This window comes from Coenobita brevimanus, chromosome 101 (assembly GCF_032717465.1).
Source record: "Coenobita brevimanus isolate Jiangsu-jjx chromosome 101, ASM3271746v2, whole genome shotgun sequence".
NCBI classification, from domain to species: Eukaryota; Metazoa; Arthropoda; class Malacostraca; order Decapoda; family Coenobitidae; genus Coenobita; species Coenobita brevimanus.
The window spans coordinates 28,478,156-28,498,655 of record NC_137054.1 but is presented as its reverse complement, the minus strand read 5'-3'; positions in this window follow the sequence as shown (position 1 = coordinate 28,498,655).

Genomic DNA, 20,500 nt, shown 5'->3' with positions numbered 1-20,500 from the left:
TCAGTGTACCCATATGTTTTGCAATTGTGAGGTCCGTCATTAGCACATTTTTCAAATTTCGTGCGTGATTTTTGGTACATTTACACAGGACACCTTCCTCTTCCCACTGCCAGGTGGGGACACTTCTTGACCCTGCGTGACCCCCGCGCGCCATTGTCTCAGTCACTCACCTGTTAGCAGTGACCCAGTCAAGACAACTCTCTGACGACGAAATTCAAGCCACCCTTGAGCCTTCACAGGCAACAGTGATTCCCCAGTCAATGACAATGTGGAGGACAAGGATTACATAGTGCCTGATGATGAAATGAGCCGCAGTGATGAGGAAGTACCGCTGCCAAGGAAGCAGCGGTATGTTTTTTACCATAGGGGTAGAGAAGGCTTGCCTGGACCCCAACCACGTGCACACACCTCTCTCCAGCCCCTAGACAAAGGGTCTGAAGAGGACGAGGACAAGGACAGAACCATAGGACGTGGCGTTCCCTCGTGGTTGGGGAGGGAAAGGATTTCACTGCAGGGAGCTGAAGGGGCAGCGTGGAGGAAAATATGGTATGGGGCTTGTGCTTTGTCTGGGAAAGGTGGAAGTGGTGGGGTGAGCATGAGTGAAAGGGAAAGTTGTGGTGGCAGGGAGGCAGCTCCCGGGCAAGCACGTGGTGCACCTGGGGAGCCAGTAGGTTAGAAGCAGCCGCATCCTAGCACCTCTTTCTCCCTGCAAGATTCCCACGCTTCCTCCCCACAGCCTCGTGATGTGAGGAAAGGAAGGAAAGGGTAAGGAAGAAGGAAGAGGGAAGAGGAGCGTGAATTGAGAGGGGAGCCACTCTCCACCTTCCCAACCACCCCCATTAACCTCTCCTCCCCACCTTGACAAAGGCGATGATGGAGATGAGGCTGGAAACAGTGGTGTGTCATGGGACTCGGAAGATGGGAGTGATTTCACTCCTACCATTCACCAATCATGGAAGAGTGGCGGTCTGGCCGTACAGCTCTTGGACTCCATGCAGGCTCCACCAGGTTGGATTTCATCCACCTATACTTTAGTGAGAAGTTTGTGGAGCAGATTGTGGAGCAAACTAACACATTCACTGGCAGCCAGTGCCATGAAAGCGAGCATGAAGGAACAACAAACAGGCACTCCCAACAATATGACTACCCAGTTACCACAGATGAGATGTTCATCTCTTTTGCCCTGGTTCTCTTGATGGGTGTTGTACAGAAAAGACAAAGTTCTGGATACTGGTCCACGGACCCTATGATCAACACACCTTACTTTGGGCAGGTAATGGGTCATAATAGATTCTAACTAATTCTGAGCCGCCTCCACTTTTACAATGCTGACGACATTGCTAATGCTAATATCACTGATAGAATGAGGAGAATAAGGGTGGTATTTGATCAACTGTGGGAAAAGTTCTCATCCTTCTATTCTTACAGAGACCTGGTCATAGACGAGAGTCGTGTTGTGGAGAGGCAATATTTCTTTTTGCCAGCACAAACCCAGCAAGGGACACCATTTTGGGTTCAAGATCTTCGTTATGTGTGACTGTAAAACTGGTTATGTGCAAGACATAGTCTTGTACACTGGCGCACAGACATAACAGAAGATCAAAGTATTGGACTCTCTGGGGCCATGGTGAAGACCATGATAGAGGAGTACCTTCACTGTGGTAACAGCTTGTACCTTGACCACTGGTTCACTAGCCCCCCTTCTTACTTGGTACCTCCACCTTCACGACACTGGAGTCTGTGGAACAGTCAAGAAAAACCGTCAGTATATGGTCAAGGTTGGAGGGAAGCTTGATTAGAACAAGGTGGTATTCTTCAGGGCGAATAACATCCTTGCCACCGTATAGAACCACAACAGGGAAGCTTTCCCCTGTCGACGGTAAACCTCCCCCTGATGCACTGCACCGACTCCGTGGATTACCACAAGCGGAGGCTCCATGTTTGGAAACTGGAGTTGGTACTGGAGTACAATATCAACATGAGGCATGTAGACCAGTCTGACTCCATGATTTCCAGTATGGAATGTGCCAGGACCACCATGAAAGTGGTACAAAATGCTACTTTTCCACTTACTCAACATCATGGTCCTCAATGACCACTACCTCCTCTCCTTGACTACGGGAGCCTCAGAGACCTTCGAAGGGTTTGTGAGGGAGCTGTCTTGGGAAATCATCGTGAAATATGCAGAGGACAGGCTCCACCACCGCACCCACCCCGCCACTGCCGACCAACCTCCCTTATGCCTCTCAGGATGCCACTTCCCCACCACCATCCCTCCTCAGTCGAACCGTCCTAGATCCCAGCGCATCTGTCACGCATGCAGCCAATCAAAAGTGAGAGCAACCACTCAGAGAAAAGACACGAGACACGAGGTATGAGTGTGTGGCATGCAACGTAGGACTGTGCATTGAGCCATGTTTCAAAGAATATCACACCTTTGTACATTACTGATACTGCATGTACTTGAGATGATATGACACTCACTATAATAGTAAGGCCTGTAAATATGCGATAATATGATGCTCACTATAATAGTAAGGCCTGTAAATATGTGATAACAGTTATATAAAGTGGACAGTGGTATAATGTTTGTGGAAAACTATAATGTGTGTTGAAAAATAGAATGTAAGTTGAAACAAGTCATAGTGAGTCAAATGTGCAAGAATTTGGTGATTTTCATGTGTTTGGTGAATCAAACAACGATTATATCGCCTTTACTTTTTTTGTGAAAAGCAATATATTCTTGTACTACATGTAATTTGTACCAAATTAATAAATATCTACCCACTGTGAGTGGTTTCTGATACTTACCCCTACCATAGAAACATGAGAGCCGCACCGCAGTTTCAGATAAGATGGTACAGCTCCGGACAGATGAAACGGCTACACCCCATCCACCAGCGACTTGGTTTGGGTCTCAGTGGTTCTGGTAACAGTTGCAGGTGGAGGGAGGGGGGATGTGGGAGGGTGAGGAGGGGAGAAATGTGGGCGGAGTTATATAGGGGGTAGTGTGGGAGGGTGAAGAAGCAGCACAGTCTGGCTGGTGGGAGGGGGAGACGAATGGTTGGGTAGCGGAGACGAGAGTCTGCTGGAGGGTAAGACAGGTGAGTGTGATTAGATGAAAAGAAATGACAAAAAATGAATTATTATAATATCTGCTGCATATATTGCATTTTATCTACTAAATAAAAACACTGTCTATTATTCACCACCCTATTTGGGTATCCTACTCATTATTATTATCCTTTGGATATTAGGCAATAAATAAAGATATTGGACGGTCTTTCGGACCCGAACCAATTTTTTCATAACTTTTTTCTTCAGCTATTTCCGTATTCCTATTATCCCTCGTGCTTGAAGTCCCCCTTTTTATCACTTTCTCCTACGCCCTACATTTTTTTTTAGGCATAAGGCAGTTTAACTTTCTCTTTAAATAACCATATTTGTCAACAAATATTCCTATCATTAATCTATTTAATTACCTGTTTTCTTTCAATATGCATTTGTCTAATAATGCGTGTTACACCTTAATTGGCGCCGCAATTTGACGTTTTGAATAAATTTGGTTTAAATTTACGCATATATTGCCGTCTCTCTCAAGTAGGCTGGCAACCTCACACATCCTCCCCCCTGCTTTCTCCTTCTCTCGCTACCCGTTCCCTCCTTTCCTTTTGTAGTACTGTTTATCTATTCTTTCTCATATTTTTAACCTCATTCCTTCTTACAAACTTTTATTCCATAGGAATTTCTCCCTTATCACCTACAGTCCTACTACATGAAAGTGGAAAAAACTGCCATCGGGAAAAGAATAACTGGAAATTTATGGCGAAGGTTACGATATTAGTTATTTAGAATGAAAGTGTTGGCAGATACGCATTCTTGACGTGATTATCGCAGCCACAGCATTTCGCCTTCATAAAACTGAAGGACTATAGGTTTCATGCATTACCTCCTTACGTCCAGCAGAACGCCATGTATAACACATTAAGGACCACAAGGACAGTACTGGTAGTCATCGTGATTCTCATGAATCTCTCCATAGGCTATTGAAAACAGTGCTTTATGCTCAACTTCAGAATTATGTTATCATGGCAATGATAGGCAAAGATAATAAAAACAATATATACAACCAAATTATCATTTATTATACAACAAAGCTCAAACTGCCTCCGTGCTGCAGTCTCAAGGGTGTAACCAGCTCACACAATCACATGTAACCTGAAGAAATTAAATACACGTTCATATATATATATATATATATATATATATATATATATATATATATATATATATATATATATATATATATATTAATTACCATGAACAACACTGTTTGATCTAAAATTTATTGTGTTGGGTAAAGCAGAGGACACTAACTAGCATGGCAACCTACCACACGGAAACCACCATGTTGCACTACACGCCACAGAAACCGATGCACAGACCATGATATCAGCGAAAAGACTATGAGAAGAGTATTGCACGAAGCAGGGTTGCATCACAGGACCCTAGCAAACGTTATGTTGACAAGCCAGAGGATTTTTGGATGTGTGTCACTGAAGGCGCAACTGCTGGAGAAGGAATAATACTCGGTGAGTATTATTTCTGAGGTTTTCGCTTGTATAAACTAAACTATTCAGTCATACATGACCATAAAAATATATTAATAATTACTGCAGGGGGACAACCAGTTTCGTTACAACGTCAGTCCATGCAGAGGAAATTACTTTGGGCATATAGGGTTACTCGATGTTAAATTTCATAAGTGTAGAGCCTGTATGATTATATATATATATGTATATATATATATAATTTTGTGTGCGTGTTATTTGCACAGCTAACAACATATATATTTCATAGAATAACAAGAGCAATGAGAGCAATGAGACTTAACACTTACTACCTCTCAGTATCCTGTCCATCCACCACCCTTTTCGATCACAGCCTGAAGACGTCTTTGTATATTACCTGTGTGACATTTCACATGGTCAGGTTTACCCCGGAAGACTTCCCATACTCGCCGGGTGTGGTCCAGTAGCTCCTGGGGTGTGCGTTCCTGTTCAGGCTCCCACGAAGTTACCATTGATCCCCAGATATTTTCTATGGGGTTGCAGTCCGCACCCTTACTGGGCCAGGGCAGAAGCTGGAAGCGAGGGTGCTCCTGGAACCACTCCTGGACCACGCGACCCTGGTGAACGGGGCATCTGTCCTGGACAAAATATACTGGACCAGTAGGAAAGGGATGGTTGCTGGCAGAAAATGAGGGCAGAAAGAAGTTATTAAGTATATCAATATACTTCTCGGAATTGAACCGACCCTGTATGTGGTGCATGTCATCCATCCCATGCCAGCTTACCCACCCCCAAATATTTACGTTCACGTGTCCACTCCTGGCCACATGAAATACGTTTTCCTGGTTGTATCTGTTGAAAGAAGGAGACTAGCATTAATAATCTTCAAGGTATAATTGCATATTTGTTTTATGCTAACAAGAGGTTCTTAACAATATTGGGAAATGTTAATGACATGCCATGAATGCTTGTCTTACTTCAGTGCAACTGAGGAATAGCCTACACTAAAGAACAAGCATGTGAAATGCGTGGTTGCCTTATAGAAGTTCATTTATAGGGTTACTAACTGAACAATGGTAGGATAAATAGTGATTACGTAGGGGGAGCCTAAATTGATGGTGCAAAATATGCAAAGATGATGTCTATATGTATGAGTAATAGATCATTAAATAACCTGTTCGCTAGGGATAAGATTTGGTAGGTTGTCTTTGTCAGTCTGTGTGCCATAGTTCAGGTTGGTATGGTAGCAGTGACACATACTAAGTGAATATGCATTTTGAATGTAAGCACGTAGAGTTATTACATTTACCACTTTTAGGATTCCCAAGGGATAAATCAACGTCTGTCTAGTGTGGGTATTATTTAAAGTTGTTGACTTCCTGCCAGCGTGATTTTTATATCCCATTAGTATTTAAAGTTTTTGTTTGTTTTAGGGAAAATGTTTTACAGTCACTAATTCAAACACTGCGTAACCCTATATACCCAAAGTAATTTACTCTGCGTGGACTCTTATTAGTAACTATTTTATTGATGTCGCTGACGTTGTAACTAAACTGGTTGTCCCCCTGCAGTAATCATTTATATATTCTTATGGTCATGTATGACTGAATAGTTTAGTTTATAGAAGCAAAATCCTCAGAAATTATACTCACCGAGTATTATTCCTCCTCCAGCAGTGGCGCCTTCCGTGACACGAAGAGAGAAGGTTTTCTCATCTGTCCATATCACTCTCTTCCAAAAATCCTCTGGCTTGTCAACATATTGTTGGGCAAACCGTAGCCTTCCCTCGCGATGTTGGTCAGTCAGAAATTCCTTGTTTGCTGGGGTCCTATGATGCAACCCCGCTCCGTGCAGCACTCGTCTTACAGTCCTCTCGCTGACATCAAGATGCAGCGATTCCCTTATGGCTACCGTATTTGTCTGTGGATCGGCTTCTGCGGTTTGCACAATATCTTGCCTCTGAGCAGGAGTAGTGCACCGTGATGGTCTTCCCCGTGGTAGGTTGCCATACCAGTCAGTGTTCTCTGCTCTGGCAAACAAATTTAAATTTAGAGTTCATAGTGTTGATCATGGTTATTGATAAAAAATGCCATGAAAAAAGAAAACTTTGGGTAATTTCTTATATGTAACACAGAAAACACAAATTCTTTCCACATAGGAACCTCATCATACAGAAACCTGTTCAAATATATTTCAATGAAAAATACTATTCATATTTGAGGCGTGTAGAGCAGAAGGAGCTTACTGGCCAGAATCCCAAATTTGAGATCCTGTTTACTTAGTCCTGTTTGAATTACCCTCCTTGAAAAACTAGGCGACATTCGAACTTCTTCCCCTACACAAGAAAGCTCAAAGTCATGTAGATTATGGCAGGCCCTAAACTACTTGAATATATATATATATATATATATATATATATATATATATATATATATATATATATATATATATATATATATATATATATATATATATATATATTAGTATTTCACGGCGAATTAGGCGCCTTAGATGAGGGTGCAACCCCCGGTTTTACATCAGAGTTTCTACTTTCTGCTACGTGATCAGGAACACAGTTGGCTCGGAAAATTGTCCACCTACTCCACCGACCCGGGTATCAGTCTCGGATACGAGATAACCACCTCGTTGCCACCAGTTACATATTTATGATATGACAGTGACAGTTTCATCTGATTTTTCTATGTAGTTTTCTTTATCTAATTTGTCTTAATAACTGCTCTACTTACTCCTACTCAATTTTTGAGGGCTAAACTAGGGAACGAGGCTTTTGGGAGGAGTAGTCTGGCATTAGATTTTACATGAATCATTCAACACAGTCGCACCTGACTTAATGTAGACCTGCAGTCCTTACCCTAACATTATCCGGGATGCGTGTTTTCTAGCTTAGTTGTCTACACATTAAAACTTTCATCCCTAAACAGTTACAATATATACTATTTTATTTCGTCAGGCCTACGTGATTGTGGCATTATTTGTAAATATGACACTATCGCATTGGCAGTTCGTGATTACCGAACATATGTTGATTACGTTTTACTTATTGAGATGAACAATTAAGTTATGCCTTCGTTAACGTAATTTTATTACTCAACGACACAAAGATTAATAAAAATACATTTATGAAGGCATAAATTTTTAATATTTATCTTAACAAGCCAAGGGTAAAGGACCACATTTGTTCCGCCAATCACGAGCGTGCAATGCGATGTTACCATTTAAACGCGTTGGCCAGACGGAAGGAAATAGAGTAAATGTATTATATAGTAAGGTCAGGAAGAACATGATGTGGTGTTATTTCATAAACCTTATGTGTCTTTAACTCCTAAACTGACGGTTATGTTATTTATTATTAGAGGAACTATATCTACACTCACCTTCTTATCCACCTTTGGACAGTGTTGGTGGAAATTCCCAGGGTGTTAGCGATGGCTCGGATGGACTGCCCGGCTTCACGCATCCCTACAATGCGCCCTCTTAAACCAATCCTCCTTTCTCTTGCCTCTCTCCGTCTTGCCTCTCTACGTCTTGCCTCCATTCTGAATCGGTGTGACTGATGCCCTGGGGTGGCTGATACCTCTGTTAACACCTCTGTTCATGGCAGGAAACCTAACGACTTCGCATAGTGTCACGTGGCACAAGTTTGTCCTCTAACTACTATTTTATTTGTTTCTACAGGTAAACAAAAAGCCATTATTTTTTTTTACTGTTTCTAAAGAATAACCAGACATGACAATTAATTCACATGTCAGTATGCCACTGTCTCAGTTGACGGAGAGGATCTACCTGATTCGGTTAGAATCATTCATCTCAGTATATACTGACAAAACATGGAACTGGTGGTCTGCCCTGAGTAACGGTGTTTATTGCAGTCCATAGAAAATACAAGTGAACCACAGTCGTTTCGCGTTGATGTATAAATATCCATGTGTTTGTGGTGTATTAGTCATTATGGCGTTATTCTCACCCCGGTACTCCATGTCTGAGTTTCAGGAAGTGGGTGAAGAGGTGGCCAGTTACGAGGATACTATCTGTTTCATAAATCTGAGCTCTATGCATCCTCCATACTATGCCACGAACCGGATCCCTCATAAGAAACACCAAGGTCACCTGCTTCCTGGCATACAGTCTAGAGTATTCATCGAGCTTCAATTTACGAAGAAGAAACACTTCTGATAAAGTCTGTGGTATAAATTAGTTCGCTTTACAAATACCCTTCCGTCACAGCAAGATTTACTCTATCAGGACAGATTATCATTACTATATCATACTTATCACGTAATATAGACGATAAGGATATCTCTCTACCCATTTATCAATTTATATAAGTTATATCATCTACCGAAATGTTCCGAGACGCAATAACGGCGACATGCAGATCTATAAAAATTATTGTCAATAAACTGGGTCTCGAAGTATTACTGTCCATTAGAATTTACTTCAGGTAGAGAAAATTTTCCTTTCATCTCGTTCCCTTGCGACAATTATCACCGTCGTCATCCCTGTTATTCCCTTAAGCGCTACGACATGGCATCATCCATATATATATATATATATATATATATATATATATATATATATATATATATATATATATATATATATATGTACAGGTATTTAATTTTTTTCAGGTAGCACGGAGGCAGTTTGAGCTTTGTTGTATAATAAATGATAATTTGGTTGTATATAATGTTTTTATTATCTTTGCCTATCATTGCCATGATGAGAACATAATTCTGAAGTTGAGCATAAAGCACTGTTTTCAATAGCCTATGGAGAGATTCATGAGAATCACGATGACTACCAGTACTGTCCTTGTGGTCCTTAATGTGTTATACATGGCGTTCTGCTGGACGTAAGGAGGTAATACATGAAACCTATAGTCCTTCTGTTTTATGAAGGCGAAATGCTGTGGCTGCGATAATCACGTCAAGAATGCGTATCTGCCAACACTTTCATTCTAAATAACTAATATCGTAACCTTCGCCATAAATTTCCAGTTATTCTTTTCCCGATGGCAGCTTTTTCCACTTTCATGTAGTAGGACTGTAGGTGATAAGGGAGAAATTCCTATGGAATAAAAGTTTGTAAGAAGGAATGAGGTTAAAAATATGAGAAAGAATAGATAAACAGTACTACAAAAGGAAAGGAGGGAACGGGTAGCGAGAGAAGGAGAAAGCAGGGGGGAGGATGTGTGAGGTTGCCAGCCTACTTGAGAGAGACGGCAATATATGCGTAAATTTAAACCAAATTTATTCAAAACGTCAAATTGCGGCGCCAATTAAGGTGTAACACCCATTATTAGACAAATGCATATTGAAAGAAAACAGGTAATTAAATAGTTTAATGATAGGAATATTTGTTGACAAATATGGTTATTTAAAGAGAAAGTTAAACTGCCTTATGCCTAAAAAAAATGTAGGGCGTAGGAGAAAGTGATAAAAAGGGGGACTTCAAGCACGAGGGATAATAGGAATACGGAAATAGCTGAAGAAAAAAGTTATGAAAAAATTGGTTCGGGTCCGAAAGACCGTCCAATATCTTTATTTATTGCCTAATATCCAAAGGATAATAATAATGAGTTGGATACCCAAATAGGGTGGTGAATAATAGACAGTGTTTTTATTTAGTAGATAAAATGCAATATATGCAGCAGATATTATAATAATTCATTTTTTGTCATTTCTTTTCATCTAATCACACTCACCTGTCTTACCCTCCAGCAGACTCTCGTCTCCGCTACCCAACCATTCGTCTCCCCCTCCCACCAGACAGACTGTGCTGCTTCTTCACCCTCCCACACTACCCCCTATATAACTCCGCCCACATTTCTCCCCTCCTCACCCTCCCACATCCCCCCTCCCTCCACCTGCAACTGTTACCAGAACCACTGAGACCCAAACCAAGTCGCTGGTGGATGGGGTGTAGCCGTTTCATCTGTCCGGAGCTGTACCAGGTGTTTAGAGGGTCACCTATCAAGACCACTTCTAAGCTCAGGTGAGCAGTTTTATGTGATTTGCCATTGTTTCTTATAAAAAGCGGAGGTTTGAGCCAAGGAAAAAAAAAATCCAAAATCTGCCGGGATGGGGGGGGGGGGTCAGTGGTGAAAAATCTGCCGGGACACGGTGGGTTCAAGCAATACTTGTAATTGTTTGTAGACATTTTTTTTTCCCTTGGAACAAATTTGTCCTCCAGTAGTGGAATATTGTGAATAATTTAGCTTAATACAAGTATTCTTAAATTAATTTTGGGTTTGTGACAAATTATTATAAAAATTTTTACTTTTTTTTTGTCCTACAACTATAGTTAAAGAAATACCGGTGGCCTTTTTTTGAAGTCGTATAATTACATAAATGCGAAGTTAATAATGTATTTCACATTTAACACATACCCATAGTTAAAATTCAGGCAATGGTCATTTCAGTATACTTCATAGTACTGTTGCAAACGATAAGATAAAACAAAATTCTAAATGAGTTTCATATTATAAAGATCAGAATTTCACTTTGCATCTAAAAAGTAGTCAGTTAATTATAAATCTTAATACAAATAAAATAAATAAATAAATATAATAGTGCTTCTTTGTTGCATTAAGATTTCTCATAAAGTTAATTACCTTTTATCGACGTTGCGATAAATGCAATTCTCAACCCTCCCCTCACTGAATTTCCTGGATACGGACTTGGAAAAGTAAGCCAGGAATCTAAAAAGTGAGAGACGTAAGTTAGGAATCCAAGCAGTGCAAAAAGAAAAAAAAAAATGAATACTGACTGTGAGAAAAGTAAACCAGGAATCCAAAGAGTAAGAAAAGCAAAACAGGAATACAAACACTGCGAAAAGTAAGCCACAGATCCAAGAGAGTGAGAAAAGTAAGGTCGTGAGAAAATCAAGCCAAGAAATCAAACAATGAATCCAACCCTTTGAGGGAAGAAAAAAGTGGGGAAACTAAGCCACGAATCGGAAAAGCTAGAAAAGTATATCAGGACTTCAAGAGGAGACATTTTGCCCTGGATATAAATCACAGAAAAAGTAAAACATGTGTTTCTAGTACGCCTTAAACCCAAATCAAACCGGGAATGCAAAGTAAGCCAACCAGCGACCAAGTCAAGCTAAATCTGGACAATAACCCAGGAGTGGGGACAATATATTCGCGTTAGGGGGGGAAGAGAGGGAGGTGATGGGGAGAGGAAAAGAAGGCAAAGGGTGAAAGAGGGCAGGTGAGGGGTAGTGGAGAGGATGGGGAGAGAGAGAGAGAGAGAGAGAGAGAGAGAGAGAGACAGACAGACAGACAGACAGACAGACACACAGACGGGGGAGGGGGCTATCGGGAGGCAGCCACTGCCACCTCAGTTACCCTCCAAATTGTTTGCTAAAGAAGAAATGGGCTTGAGAGAGAGAGAGAGAGAGAGAGAGAGATTCATGTGTGTAAGTACAGGCATTAATTGGTCTGGAAGTCGCTGAGGAAGAGAGGAATGGAGTGGCAGGGAAGTTGCTATTGAAGGGGAGAGGAATGGGGGAAGAGGTGAAGTAGATTACTGAAACCAAACGATGATGAGAAGAGTGAGCCAGATGGGTCATATAAACTACTTTAAGGATTAGTATACAGACGGGTGGAGAGGCGGTTGGGAGGAAGAGAAGGAGGCAGTAAGTGGGGAGAGAAGAGAAAAATAAGATGATGGGGCGACAGAGAAATAGGAGGCGTAAGGGGAGACTGGTGAATAGAGATGAGACTGGAGATGACGAGTGAATAAGCAGAAGAGCAATGGGTTGCGAGAGTGGGAAAGGGAGCACAGAAAATATGTAGGCACCAAAGAGAATAATGTGGCGAATGGGAAAGCTGGGAGGAGTGGGGGAAAAGTAAATAGAGAGTAATGGTAAGTGAGAGAGAGGAGACCGAGATTAAGAAAAGAGCTTTGAGATTAGCGAAAGATTAGGGGAGATATAAGTCTGTGAGGTGGAAGGTCGGTGGGAAGGAAGCGATGGATGGTGTGTGTGTGTGTGTGAGAGAGAGAGAGAGAGAGAGAGAGAGAGAGAGAGAGAGAGAGAGAGAGAGAGAGAGAGAGAGAGAGAGAGAGAGACGACTATTAACCCCTTAGTTCCCAGAGCTGCTGTGCGAGAGATTTTGCTGGAGGGCTGTTAGGCGTACCGCCCTCCGCCTGTCGGCTCATAGTCGCGAAGCTCATAGGTCCCTACTCGGGGGTTCCCTTCTTTACTAAATTTTGAAAATGCCCAGTTCCGTGCCATACTGGGGACACGGGGCATAAAGAGGTTAAGGTTCCGGGGGAGGGGTGGGGGTGTTTGGAAGGTAAGTGTTTGGGAAGGAGGTAATAAGTGGTGACGTGTTACATGTTACGATTATACTGGGGATTACTGGCGAGGTGGGAATGTGATAATAGAGGGAATGGGTGGGGTTAGCAGAGGAAGATGATAGAAGAGTGAAGGGGAAGGAATTAATTGAGGTGAGGGGGTGGGTCAAACACAGGGTGGTGAGGTATCGGGGGAAGGTAAGGGTGGGTGTAGAACGACCGGCCCGAGGAAGGGGGGATGAGGCTGGAGATAGGAGAGGGAAAAGGAGGAAGAAAGGAGAAGGGAGGCATGTAAGAGTAGGAATTGGGAGGTATGAGGGGAAAGAGATGGAGAGGGGAATGGTACAGGAGAGGGGAGAAAAAGTTGGGTAGGGGAGACGAAGTGTGCTGGAGAGTGGAGTAACGAGCGCTGATGGAAAAAATATAGTTGGTCGAGGGTGGCAGGAGTAAAGACTGAGTTGAGCAGGAAGAACTGGGTGAAGTGTGGGCGATAGGAGTGCAGAAGAAATGGGAAGGAAGATAGGGGAAGTGTTAGGGTATTGAAGTAAGGACGGTGGATATGCAAGTTGAGTGGAGTGGAATGCGAGAGACGGGAGAAAGAGTGTGTGGAAGTAAAAAGGGAATGGAGTGCAGGAGCTGCGGATAAAAGCAGTGGGAAGAGAAGGAAGTGGAGTGGAATGTCAAAGGATGTTGGAAAAGGGAATAAGTCGGGGAATATTAAGGAAAGAAAAGTGAAGAGCGGGTATTGGTGATGGGAGGAACCGGGAGGGATGAGGGGAAAGGGTACTGAAGGAGAAAGGGAGAGGGAAGAAGGGATTGAGAAGGGGAAAGGTAGATGTAAGAGGTGAGGGTGGAGTAAGAAAGGGAGAGGGTGAGAGTAAGCAGGAGGGATTGGATTATCTACCGCACCTATCCACCACTGCCGGACCAATGCTCCTTCCCAAACTTTTTATGTTGTCGTGCTCTTCATGCAGTATAGTAGTGGCATTCTGGGTTGACTCACATAAACTGTAATACTCACAGGTTAAACCAATTCCATATCAAGCCATCCCTATTCCAGTTCCGCCTGTCATGTAAAAGTGTAAGAGAGATGATATAATGAGGGTAATAATAATGATGATGATGATGATGATGATGATAATGAAAACAATGGGTTACAGTGAGTCCAGTATTACCCCTTAAGGGGTTAAGGTCAATATTCGTGGCTGCCTTACCCAGGGAATTTAAAGATAACAGACCAGCATGCGCCCGCAGAAATATGGGGAGCCCCCCTCCGAAAAAAAGGCCAAAAAATATATTTTAAAATTTTTCTGGTTCCACATCTTTGTTTCTGTGACATACCACCTTGATACAAGAGATCTGGGAGTTTTGTTACATATTTACACCTCACATACATATACCAAACAAAAATGTTACAGGTGGTGCACAGTATGAGCATCATTCCGGTTCAGGCAAGTATTTAATCTCACTGCTATGTTTTCGATCACACAGCTGCACATATCTTACGGGGTGGCCTTTAGGTCCTTAAGTGTCCTTATATTGCCATCGTAAACTGCCTTTAGCATACCCCAAAAGGAAAAAATCACGACGGTTGAGGTGAAGTGATGTGCCCAAGGGTTTTCCGTCCTTCGTGAGATACCTAATCAGCAAGCTTCTGTATCAGCAGTTCAAATGTTTAATTTGCAGTATGAGTCCTTGCTCCATGCTGCATAAACCACTGCCGGTTGTTAACGATTCCTTGGTGATGATTGAGATATGCATAAAACTTGCGAATTATTGAGCAATAATTCTCCTGGGTCGTTGTTACCGTCTATCCACCACCGTCTTCAAACCAATAAAGGCATATGATTTTTCTGGAGTTCATTGCACAACAAGCTGTAACTTATGGGCTGTGCAAAGGCCACTGTAGAACCTCATCAGGTGGCTGAGTTTCCTAGAACACAAAATTCTTTGAATTCACCTTTCCAGTCAGATGGAAGTTAGCCTCATCACTGAATCAAACACTGTCAATCCATTGTTCATCTTCTTCCATCTTGGTATTGAGCCATTTACTCATTACTGTTCGAACTTATGCTTAACTTGAATGTGATATGAATACTTTTAGGTTCATTCTCAAAAAAAAAAAAAAAAGAAAAAAAAAAAAAAAAGATGCTTGTCCTACTCAAACTTAGTTCCTGTGATTGCCGTCGGCTGGATTTCTTTGAATTTTGTTTCGTGGATTGACAGACTGTACCAATGTTTTCTGAATTTCTGACTGCTCTGGATCGACCAGACCACCCTTTGTTTACATTGTGGACAGTTCTCTGTGTTTCGAATTTCTTCACAACCGTCGAAACTGTCTTTCCATTGGGTACCTTTCTAACGCCAAAATGATGACGATATACGATTACTTGTTGAATTTTCACAATCGATTTTGTCTCGAGATACCATATGATCAGTTTCCCTCTTTGTTCGACAGTGGGCAGTATACTGTTCAGTTGGTCTTCAATATATAACATAAACTCCTGTCAGTTGTATGGAATACAATATGTGAAGAAAGAAAAGATAAATTTAAAACTGACAGAATGAGAATTAATTTTTATTGTGGTCTTTTTTACCCCTTCCTGCACTTGATGATGGAAGTTGCCTTTAATCGGCTCCCAAGGACTCGAATCAATGAACATAGCACTGACGTTCACCACGACTAGAGCCCTAGAATATTTTTTTTTTTCTTTTGTTGTTATAATAATAATAATAATAATAATATTAATATTAATAATAATAATAATAATATTTATTATTATTATTATTATTATTATTATTATTATTAACATTATCATTATTATTATTATTATTATTATTATTAACATTATTATTATTATTATTATAACCCCCCTACATTCCTGTGGCATTTTCTTGTTTTTGTCAATATTCCTATTATTGTTTTTGCTTAAAAAGTAAATGAGCATTACTCAGAAGTTCTATGACCTAGAGCCATCAAACTTTGTAAGGTTAATCAGCCATGTGGCGGCTTCTACTGCCTAAATATGGTGGCAATCCATCAATCGGATTACCCAATATTATTCAGAGTGTGAACAAAAAAAGAAAAAAAAGAAAAACGACTCTGGGATGCTATCTCAGAAACCGCTTAAGGTAGCAAAGTGAAATTTTACTGCAATGTAGCCTTTAGGCGACCACATTGCAGAAAAGAATATGGTTTCAATTGGTAGATTAAATCTAGAACCATCAAACTTGGTGGACTTATTGACTGTGATTACCTTAGGTGACATCTACAAAATCAGTGACCTTAACCCCAGGGTCCCTTTATTGCTCGGATTCTAGTTGGCAGTGGCTGTGGGAGGTTTCTTTTCATCAATTTTGTCCCTCATGGAAGTTTTCTTGTTTGTGTCATTATTATTATTATTATTAGTAGTAGTAGTAGTAGTAGTAGTAGTAGTAGAAGTAGAAGTAGTAGTAGTAGTAGTAGAAGTAGAAGTAGTAGTAGTAGTAGTAGAAGTAGTAGTAGTAGTAGTAGAAGTAGAAGTAGTAGTAGTAGTAGTAGTAGTTGTAGTAGAAGTAGTAGTAGTAGTAGTAGTAATAGTAGTAGTAGTAGTATGATTATTATTATTATTAGTAGTAGTAGTAGTAGTACTACTACTACTACTATTACTACTACTACTACTACTAATGATAATAATAATAATAAAAATAATACCACTTTTTGTTTTAAATTGTGATAATTCAAAGGCTATTTGGACTAAAGCCTTTAAACTTGGTCAGGTTAGTTGATCAACTGTCAATTTTCTTTGGCCAAATATGGTGGTAATTTGTCAGTCAGATCTCCGGGTATTATCCACAATGCAGAAAACAGTAAGCCACAGTATCTTAGAAGTGCTAAATCTAGGAAGCTGAAATTTTACTACAATATGGGCTTAAGAGGGACAAAGTCCAGAGAGGAATATGGGCTCCAATCAGTTGATTATTCCCTGAGATTGCCTGGGGTAGAAAAATGGAACTTTTCCTGATATTCCAGATGTTTCCTTGTTTTCTACGAAGGATTAACCAGCCGCATCCCATGGACGTATATATACATCCACACGTTTTGTCACTGTCGGTCCCGTTGACATACATAAATGTGCAGCAATTGCAAGGTCCCTAATTTGCCCAATTTTCAATTTTTGAGCATGATTTTTGGTACGTATACATGGGACAGCTTCCTCTACAAAATGCCAGGCAGGGACAATGCTTTACCCCGCATGACCTGCTCCCCCTGCACGCCATTGTCTCAGCAATTCACCTGTTACCAGTGACTTGGCCAGTAAAGACATGTGCGATGGTACGAAATTCATGGCCAGAGTGATTCCCCAATTGATGACAATGTGGAGGACAAAGTTTACATAGCATTAGAGGAAGAAAAGGTCAGAAATGATGATCAGGTAATGTCACCAAAAAGGTCAGGTATGTTGATGTGTTTGGTGAGTGAAACAATGCTTATAATGCCTATATTACTGTGTGAAAACCAATATACTCTCGTGCTACATATAAATTCGTACCAAATAAATAATAAATACCATTTATGAGTAGTGTGGAATAGTTACCCTCCCATAGAACTCGTTTTCTTTGGAGCCAGCCTGATCAAAAACCCAGTTAGGTAAGGAGTACTGGTACTTGTTCTATGAATTTTTGATGTTTCTCACCAAAAGTGGAGGTTTGTGCCAAAAAATTTTTTTTCCAAAATTGGTCAGGACTGGGGGAAGTAAGTGGTGGAAAATCAGTCTCGACGGGGCAGGTTAGAACTAGATCCACCAAACTTTGTGGTGTTATGGACTGTGATGAACTTATGTGACATGTACATGATCAGTGACCTTGATCTTGCTTGGGGAATTTTTTTTTTCTGGATATTCCGGATGTCACCTATACTTCTGTGAAGGACTAAAGCTAGAGCCACCACACTTAGTGAGCTTATAAACTGTGATGACCTAGGTGACATGCACAAGATTAGTGACCATGACTTCAAGGTCCCCTTATAGCTCGGCTTCTATTAATCCATGGCTGTGGGAAGTTTTTATCAAAATTGTCCTTGGAAAATTTTCAGGTGTTCTGATTACTACTACTACTACTACCACTGCTGCTGCTGCTGCTATTATTATTATTATTATTATTATTATTATTATCATTATTATTATTATTATTATTATTATTTGACCTAGATATCAAACTTGAGCAACCTTTTCAGATAGCCGTCCACTTCTTTTGGCCCAATATGGTGGCAGCCCATCTATGGATATCTGGATATTATCCAGAACAGAGAAAAGTGAGTCAGCCAAGCTATATCAAGAACTGCTTAAGCTAGTAAGCTGAAATGTTACTGCAATATAGCATTAAGGTGGATGAAGTGACAAAAGGAATGTGGTTCAAATTCGTTGTTTATTCTCTGAAATTGTGTGGGGTAAAAAAATATGAACTTTTCCAAATTTTCCAGATGCCACCTAATTTCCCATGAAAGATTAAAGCTAAAGCCACCATATTTGGTGGACTTATAGACTATGATAAAACTAAGGTGACATGCTTAAGATCAATGACCTAGACCTCAAGGTTCCTTTGTTGCTCAGTTTCTAATTGGCAATGGCTGTGGGAAGTTTTTCTTTATCAAAATTTTCCTTGGACTATTTTATGGTGTGATAGTTATTATTATTATTATTATTATTATTATAATTATTATCATTATTATTATTATTATTATTATTATTATTATTATTATCATTATTATAATCACCTGCCTTATGATGGCAGAGCAATAATGTTTTTAACTGCCTATGTGTGTGTGTGTGTGTGTGTGTGTTTCCATTCTATCTCATGAACGGCATGAACTATCAGCATTAACCCCTACACCGCGGGCATGTTTACCGATGTTTTGCGTGTGCCGCGGGGTTATTCGGGCTCCAACAGACTCTCAAAAGATATTTGCCAAAAATCAGTTATTAGTCCTAGAATATTAAAATTATATATGCTTATGGCACATACCTTCAGCTTTCTCCTGGAATGTTTGTTGAGTTTTCGTCTGTTACCGTAGGACTTGTGGAGACCTCTGAATTTGGGTAACGAAGTCTCCACTTTACACTTCCCGACAACCCGTAATATGATTACCACAGCCAGATATAAACACTACTCTATGATTTTCAAGTAGTTTGGGATCCATACTCCAAAAGAAAACCCACTGTGAAAGCAATGAAAATTACGAGCGCATCTGACAGTCTCACTGGCACTAGTTTGCTCTTGGTACTCTGTCATTTATTATTCATAAAACCCCTCACACTTTATATTTCTATTACTATCTAACACTTATCTATATCTACAGTCTTTATCCATAAGTTTCCTTCAGTAGTATTAGTTTATTGTCACTGTAGAGATTCAATTTCTTTCAGTAAAATACGTAGCATTCACTTTCTTGTCCTGTATACTAGCATTGAGAGTGAATGTCACTTTCATCTTCACTCTCATAACTCAGTATTCAGACATGCTAGAGTGAAACTTTCACTTTCATTACTCCTAGGGTATATACTCGTATTCTTATAATACTACTCATTTACATTTCTATTTAAGTTCTCTATTTTATTTACGTTATTTACATTTCTATTTTATTTACACTGTGTTATGCAGTCACTTGAAGTAACTTATAAAACTATTTTCCATTGTTCACGTATATTTACATTCATTACTTTCACTTGCTGTTTACACATTATTTACACATTATTTACAATTCCACTTGCACTGTTTTACTCAATAGAAAGATCATAGTCACTCTTTTATCAATTGTCAGCCCTTTACCTCTTTCCACACGAGGTTTAGTAGTGGGTAAAGGTCACAGGGCCCTTTGCATGTTGGTGAAAAAGTCCCTGAAGTCAGCAAGAAGAAACAGACGTACCCCCACTTCGGAAGATGAGAGTAAACTGATAATGGAGGGCCGGGGTAGAGGCCTACTTAGGGGATATTCAGTGCTACCAATGTTAGCTCTTGAAACAGCTATGTATAGCACTGAAATGATTGGCAGGAAATCTAGACAATACATTATAAATTAGGTAGTTCCAGGTGAATGTAAATATCACTTAGGCTTCTCCCTTCCCTCCTTACATGTATATTTATTACAAAAATAGATTATACGGCATATTTCAAGGGGAAAAAAACAGCGAAAATTAGTGAACGAGTGCACGTGAGGTGTTGTCAGGTGATAATTAGCCAATTCCAGGTGTATGGCACTCTCACTTACCTTATTTCTTTCTTGTATATATTATTTGGTATAAGAATAGGACATAGGGCTTATTTCAATGGATGAAATCAGTGAAAAATTCCAGGGAAGATTTACTTAGTGTAGCACGGCCGGGCAGGCGAGAGGATAGGGTAATGGAGGGGGGGTAGGGAGGGGAGTCAAGAACAGGGAGAAATAGCTAAATTGTCAGCAATGGATGGGAGTACAGATGAGATTAGGAGTGCTGACTAGTGTTGGACATTGGCAGTACTGATAGATGATACAAGCCCCCACTTGGAAGCCCGGGTGAATTCAAAATAACACAGAATCACAAAAGCGATGCCCCGCGGTATGATCCCTTGCTCCCAAGCGTCACGAAA